Raw genomic sequence first — 8238 nt, forward strand, 5'->3', positions numbered from 1 at the left:
CACTACTGTACCGTAGCTCCCATTCTTCTCTATCGCTCCTCAACTCATTCGCTAGAGAAAGAGAGCTGCCTCGAAGCGACTTGCGAACACAGGCTTCTAGAGCACATGCCCCTGCTGTGGGAACGACCGCAGTCTCCGCTGGGGACAGAACGCTCAAATGCCCGCCGCTCCTGGCATCTGGACATCAAGCACAGCGCGGGCAGTGACTGGTAACATATGGCCTCATTATTATCGCCAGCCGACTCAATTTGCAGCTCTTTATTGTGGTAGAGACTGAGACTGAGGGAGAAGTTACCATGCATGTGGTTGAGAAACAGTTTGGAGACATAGGCATGATGATGCAAACCCGAAGCCCGACCTAAACCCATTAATTAACCTATGTTGGATTGATTCTTACAAAAGCTTTAATAAATATATATCAAACCATCTCTCAAAAATAACGACAACATAAAACATCACCCTAGCTTTTTCTGAGGGGCATTATTAACCAACACCATTAAATATAACCTAGTCGTTTTGCACTTTGCCGCTAGCCGCCTGATGTGCTTCTTATTTAACACATCAAACCCTGAAGAATCATAGGCTACATGCCAGTACAGAGGTAAGCTATTAAAAACAACATTGAAATGGAGCCACGTGATTCTACTTGTTTATTTGTCATAGGCCTATATCTTTTCTGCAAGACATCCCTTACCGAAGAAAGATTGCAGTCAGTGTGCAATATAACTGCAGTGCACTGCAGTAGGCTGAAGTCCAAAATAACACTGTTTTCTTTTTTTTTACTGCAGACATTCTGCAGTGTAACTGCAGTTATACAGTGCAGTATAACTAGTACACTGCAATCACTGGGTCCAAAATACCACAGTTGACTGCAGTTACTGCACTTTTACTGCAGTTTCAAAACTGCAATCTTTTTTTGTAAGGAATAAGGCACACACACACACACACACACACACACACACACACACACACACACACACACACACACACACACATACACACCATATTAGCATCTCTACTAGGACATTAGGGCGGTATAGGGACATAATCAACATGTGAAGCAGTGCCTCCGCCGTGATCGCTTATCATGTCCCTACCGCCGGGCAAAAAACAAGGTCTACACCATCATCCTCAATCATGTCTTGTTGTTCAAGCTCAGCCCGAATAATAAACAGGTGTGCACAGCAGCGTCAATACACAACCTTATAGGCCAACGTTAGCAAAGGAATAAAACAACAACGATCTGTTTGGGAAGAAATACCTTTAAAGATACAATGCAGCCTAATATATATATTTCGAAAAAATATTGTCTAAAATTGTTAAAGAAAATTATAATTTGATTCAACTTCATAGACATCTCAATTTGTAGACATAGTGTCCTCCATAGGATAAAGGCCTCCAGAGGGGACGAAGATGCAGCATTGTCTCACTAGTCCTGACAGTCAATTGTTCCTCCCCTTGGACATTGGTCAGGAGCAAGATGAAGACCTTTAATGGAGAGAGTCAACTTTGTGACCATAACGAAACCATCCAATAAAAGCCATAAAATAATCAATAAACATTAAATGTAATATTAGGCCTACATAATATATTGCCAATTGAATATATGTTCCTCAAAACATAAAATGTTGACTTTGCATTCTCCACAAAAATGTTACAATCAGATGACTTAAATCGAATAACTATAGGGTATAGGCCTACAGCTCACATGTTGCTACAACAAGGGAAGTTGGACTTTCAGCATGCTACAACGGACAGTATGAAGGTTGTATTCTTGACCGCCCGACTGAATTGTGTTTTTTAAACTCTCCAAATGGTTAAATGAGTGAGAAACAGATTTGAGTGGGCAACATATCTTATTATCTTAAACTGAAAAGTAGAATTTTTTTTGCAATAAAATTATTTTATATTGCGCTAATTTCACTAATGTAAAACAGTTAGTCTTACCTTAAACAAGCTTGCAATTTCACCACACATAATTGAGTGGCTTTAAACTGACAAATATCTTTGCTTTGGTACCGTTGGTTTTATCATACGCCTCTGTCCATCGCTGGACTAACATGCTGACCAAACCGGCCACGTTTAGTGAGGGAGCCATTGCAAAATAAATGTACACATACACACTTGGGTGTTACAAAGATGAACAAGTTTTCACACTCCAGTCCAGTTGGTGGCAGTAATGCATCCTAAAGTTGGTTTCCAACCGCCATATAAAATCTGCAAAGAAGAAACATTTATGAGGTGAGATTTTATCAAAGAAAACTCACTAAAAACTATCTAGGATTCCCCTGTCATTTGTGGATGAATTGTTGTAGTAGAGAACACAGGATTTTGTGTGACTCCAAAAAGGGGTCAACGTTCTACAAAGATCCAGTAAAAAAAAGGACCATATTCATTTCAGGTAAAATAACAACCCAATGTTTATCTCCCAGGATAAAATTAGCTAGCAACAGCAAGCTAGCTAAATATCCATGACCATACGCATTTCAGGTAAAATAACAACCCAATGTTTATCTCCCAGGATAAAATTAGCTAGCAACAGCAAGCTAGCTAAATGTCCATGACCATACGTGTTTCAGGTAAAATAACAACCCAATGTTTATCTCCCAGGATAAAATTAGCTAGCAACAGCAAGCTAGCTAAATGTCCATGACCATACGCATTTCAGGTAAAATAACAACCCAATGTTTATCTCCCAGGATAAAATTAGCTAGCAACAGCAAGCTAACTAAATGTCCTTGAATGTTTCATGTGTGTTTCAACCTGTCCCTAAATTAATGTAGTTGGTTCACAGTTGCTTTTGGTATCTTAACCTGTGTGTCAGGAATGTGTCTGGTAGGCTGTAGATAAAATCAACTTGAGCACGATGGCGCGCACTCGGACGCACGCACGGAGCCAGTTTGGTTAGCATGTTCGTTGATTTTTGTATTATTATTTATACATTTATTAACCGTTATTTAACTAGGCAAGAACAAATTATTTACAATGACGGCCTAACCCGGAAGACGCTGTGCTAATTGTGAGCCACCCTATGGAAGACATCAGTTGTCATTTTCGAACAGCACAAATCATTCGGAGCACTCTCTGCATAAAAGTTGCTGTTCACAAACAAATACCCAGATTTGACAGTCAGCTATGAAAAAGTATGTCACTATGTAGAACTACCTGTGAGGTGATGATTCTTTGAAATTATCCAGGCAAAAAAGTGTTTTTTCATATTTTGTTTTGGCCATCTATTATTTAATCGACAGGTATTTGTAGTTTACCCAAGTTTTTTTGTGGTTTGTAGCCTAGCGGTTACGAGCGTTGGGCCAGTAACCAAAAGGTTGCTGGTTTGTATCGCCGACTTGACTAGTTTTAAAAAATCTGCCGATGTGCCCTTTTAGAAGAGAGCAAATGGTACATCTGGCTGCTGTTATTGTCCCAGTTTCATTGATTTTAATACAATATCGATGTGAGTGATTCATTTGCACATGCTACTGACTACAGTAGAACAAGCTCATTTATTTTTAGGAGTGTTGGCCAATGTTGGTGCTGTGCAATTTATAATCTAAGTACTAATTTAGCAAAATATCACGACCTATTGCAGCATATTGATTATGAATTTTTACATTTAAACCATTTGTTTTACACTAAACTGTAAATAAAAAATCCATGACAACAGGAAGCAGCATTCTACTTAATCGGGTAAACACTGCCGAAGAAGCCCAAAAACGTGCTATTATTGCTATATTTTTGTGAGACTGAAATCGCGAAAATACGTTTGCATTGCCTACTAAACTATTGGCTACCACCATTCACGCCACGCAGTGGACAAAAGAGACCCTACACGCTGGACCTGGAGGGACAGTTCCGTTGTTCAGACCGCACTATCATTGACTCGAATGATGAACGATGCAGAGACGTTCGATACCGAGAGATACTGTGTCATTTCATATCGGCAAAAGTTAACCTTCCCCATTTTCTGACATATGTCTGCCTGTATTTATTGTGAAACCCAAACTGTCACTCAAAAGTGTAATGATAAAGATAGCCTAGATACATTTTCAGTTGAAGTATTAATGATAGTTCACATTCGTCCAAAAAGTAATATAAAATAGTAACTCGGTTAATATACATCAAAGTTTAAACTAATACAAAGTTGACATGTTTAAATATACATACATATACAGCTTTATATTATACAGAATAGTAATTCATGAATCAACGATGCTTTTTTATAATCATTAGAGGCCTCACTATCAAATGCAATTATAAATCCCATGAAACAAAACAACACTGTCAGTTTACACACCTTGTGGAGAAATAGGCTAGGCAAAACAGATATTGTCGGATTTGAAAATATTCCAATTTGTTTTTATTCTTCCAGATTTATTGAGGGCAATTTCTGCTGAGAAAATATACATATCCAGTCAAGAGTTTTGAAGAAACACATTTTTAGTGCATACATAACATTTATGTTAAAGAAATTAACTAGAATTTAAAATCGCAACCTTGGACAGTTAATTAACATATAAAGTGAATAGCGGTTCATACCTTTTCCTCTCTGGAACGCACTCAAAAGGAACCCGCAATCACATAGCCATTGCTCCAAAAAAGAATCCAACACATTGTAAAGGCACTGCCACAGTTGAAGTGTTGAGAAAGCCGTGCTGTAACATCTTATAAACCTTCCCTTACCACTACTGTCGTTTGATGTCTTCCTCTCTCACACACAGTCCGGACGATGCCACTGCCACAGACAGTGGCGCGTTCAACGTGATTGCAATAACTGTGGTGCTCAGCTCCCTAGCTCCAACTACGTGTTGTCGCTACAATGATCTCCATTGAGAAGTCACAGCTGCAGCGAGAAGCAGACCGAGAACGATTCCGCATACTGGGGGAAAAGTTGGAGAAAAATCTAACTACCGGTCGTGAAACAATGTCCTGAAGCTTGCTTCAAATGGCATCTTATCTAGTGGAATTGGAGGCAGTTAAGCGCATGGCTCTAGGCTACTTTTCTTGGCTCAACAATATTATTGGCATACGTTAACATAGCAATTCTTTTTTTTAACAATGATTTTGAATTAGAATTAATTCAGTAGGATAGTAGGATTGATCAAGGCTAATTACCACCAAAATACTGGTGTGTTCTCACAATGCTCTTGTGTAAACATGAAAATAGATTGATATATATAAAATAGATTGCTCTTGTGTTAATTATTGTCACTCAAAAACATGTCTTGCAGACAAGGCATGAGGATGAAATTGACACAAAGTCACACCCTTTCTAAAGATTAGCAAAAAATACAAAAATAAATAATTGAAATACTGAGCTATATTGTATGCAACATTATATTATATATTAATACATTATTTATTATACTAATCCTCCCTAATCCTCCCTTTGTAAGGATAACAACACAACATTTTTCTAAAATGTTTTATGAGATTGGAGAACACATTGGGAGGGATCTTAGACCATTCCTACATACAGAATATTTCCCAGATACTAGATATCCTTCGGTCTGCGCTGATGTACTGATTTTTTCAATTCGAACCCAATATGTTTTCAATTGAGTTCTTTGTAGATTTGTGTGTGGGCTTGCGGTCATTGTCTCTCTGAAAGATCCACTTGTGGCCAAGTTTCAGCCTCCTGGCAAAGGCAACCAGGTTTTTGGCTAAAATGTCCTGGTACTTGGTAACTAAATAGCCCCATAACATCAAAGATTGGCCATCATATTTTACAGTAGGTATAGTTGCGTGTATTCATGGAAGCTTCCCCAAATATTTGACCAATTAAAAAAAAATACAAATGATAAAATAATTTATTTCATCTCCCTGTGCTTTGATAATTTCCCTTCAAATCGCAAGTGGCTGAATCTCACAGGAGAAATCATCCGAGTGAGGGAAACAGCGCCCCCTCTGTCTCAGTATGTGTAGCCCATGTATCTGAAGTCTGCATGGACTTAGAGTACGATATGTTACCGCCACTCAAATCATATTCAACGCAAAACGTAATTGTCTGGAAAAAACGTGTCTGTTTCTGGTCTGCTTTGTGTTGACGTCCTGCGTTTGGTCCTTTCATAAAACATGAATGGAGATTCGGACTGGTGGTTTTGAATTCATTCTCTTTACAGGCAAATGATTATGATGGTGATTCTGATCTAATCATAAATGAATACATTGTGCCTTTGGCCTGAGACGATTGAAGTTCAATATGTAGCTTAGCTGTAACTAGCTAGCTAACATAGCTGGTTCATTGTTGCCCATGCGAGTAAGTCAGGCTAGTAAGCCTTTTAGCTAGGTAGCCTAGGACATCAAAAACTAAAAGCATACTGCATGACAGAGCCATAGACCGTTTTGCCAACATGAAAGAGAGGAGGATGGCATTGGGTGAGTCCCAATTTATTTGTCTTTTTTTTAAACTTACACACGCACACGCACACACACACACACACTCACACAGTCTTGTACAGTTAACCTTGTGGGGACATACAATTCAGTCCCATTCAAAATCCTATTTTCCCTTAAGTTTGAAATGGTGCTGGAATAGCGGAGGCAGGGCTCCTGTTGTCTCTGTGCTGACTTGCGGTACCTCTGTGGTTCTAAATCAGTTGTTGTTTAGTAAACTGAAGAAAACATTAAGTTGCTTGAACGTGCTGTAGGTCATGTAACTGTTGGTTAATAATTGCTGTGTAGACTTCACCGGACAGATTTTGCTCTCCGGGTTTGCGATGAAACAAACATGTAGTTGTTTTTATTCTGCCACTGTGTGAATGTTGTCTTTTTTTGTTTTCACGGCTTTAGTGTATATCACGGTGGCAGATGAACTAATGGGTTATAGAGCAAACAATGCAATTATCACAACATACTGTAGGTTGTATCTGGCTACCCAGACTCTTTCCATTGCCCCTCCCCCCTCTGGAACACTGCTCCTACTCTCTGTTATTATCTATGCATACTCACTTTAATAACTCTACCTACATGTACATATTACCTCGATTACCTTAACACCGGTGCCCCTGCACATTGACTCTGTACTGGTACCCCCTGTATATAGCCTCCACATAGACTCTGTACCGGTACCCCCTGTATATAGCCTCCACATAGACTCTGTACCGGTACCCCCTGTATATAGCCTCCACATAGACTCTGTACCGGTACCCCCTGTATATAGCCTCCACATTGACTCTGTACCGGTACCCCCTGTATATAGCCTCCACATTGACTCTGTACCGGTACCCCCCTGTATATAACCTCCACATTGACTCTGTACCGGTATCCCCCTGTATATAGTCTCCATATTGACTCTGTACCAGTACCCCCTGTATATAGCCTCCACATTGACTCTGTACCGGCACCCCCTGTATATAGTCTCCACATTGACTCTGTAACAGTACCCCCTGTATATAACCTCCACATTGACTCTATACCAGTACCCCCCTGTATATAACCTCCACATAGACTTTGTACCGTAATACCCTGTATATAGCCTCCACGTTGACTCTGTACCTGTACCCCCTGTATATAGTCTCCACATTGACTCTGTACCGGTACCCCCTGTATATAACCTCCACTTTGACTCTGTACCCGTACCCCCTGTATATAGCCTCCACATTGACTCTGTACTGTAATACCCTGTATATATCCTCCACATTGACTCTGCACCGTAATACTCTGTATATAGCCTCCACATTGACTCTGTACCCGTACCACCTGTATATAGCCCCGCTGTTGTTATTTACTGCTGCTCTTTAATTAGATGTTATTCTTATCGCTTACTTTTTTTTTTAGGTACCTTCTTAAGCCTGCGTTGTTGGTTAAGGGCTTGTAAGTAAGCATTTAACTGTATGGTCTACTACACCTGTTGTATTCGACGCATTTTGACAAATAACATTTGATTTGATTTGTAATATGACTTTTTTACTGGCTTGGCTTGTGATTGTACACACCGCTACCGAGTAGGTATGAGGTTATTTTCACTATCCTTCTTTAGAGTTTTACAAATAGCTCTATTTTGGACTGATATGTCCACCCCGGTCCCAATCCAAGTGCCAATGCCGTTTACCAAACTCCAGACGTTTACATTTTTTGGGTTGCTCTCAATAAAGTTTTTTTTTCTTTTCCAGAAACTCTAAGGAGCATGGAGGTGGCATCTAATTGTAGATTTGGAATCTTGGTGACCACAAGCTATGACCAAGTTCTGTAATTCTCCAACTGGGGCCCTTGGGCTTTTCTTTCCCTCCTGAACCATCT

The 8238-nt window shown here is 39.6% G+C and overlaps 1 long non-coding RNA gene across 1 annotated transcript; it reads right to left on the bottom strand.

Annotated features, from left to right (window-relative positions):
* Window positions 1-1128: 1128 nt before the first annotated feature.
* LOC109871667 (uncharacterized) lies at window positions 1129-4805 on the bottom strand. The gene is made up of 3 exons (XR_002252332.2): window positions 4537-4805; window positions 1948-2217; window positions 1129-1488 (listed from the first exon to the last, which is right to left on the bottom strand). It is a non-coding gene; the product is annotated as an uncharacterized LOC109871667 (long non-coding RNA).
* Between the last annotated feature and the right edge of the window lie 3433 nt (window positions 4806-8238).

The sequence above is a fragment of the Oncorhynchus kisutch genome, linkage group LG27, assembly GCF_002021735.2.
Source record: "Oncorhynchus kisutch isolate 150728-3 linkage group LG27, Okis_V2, whole genome shotgun sequence".
Taxonomy (NCBI): Eukaryota; Metazoa; Chordata; class Actinopteri; order Salmoniformes; family Salmonidae; genus Oncorhynchus; species Oncorhynchus kisutch.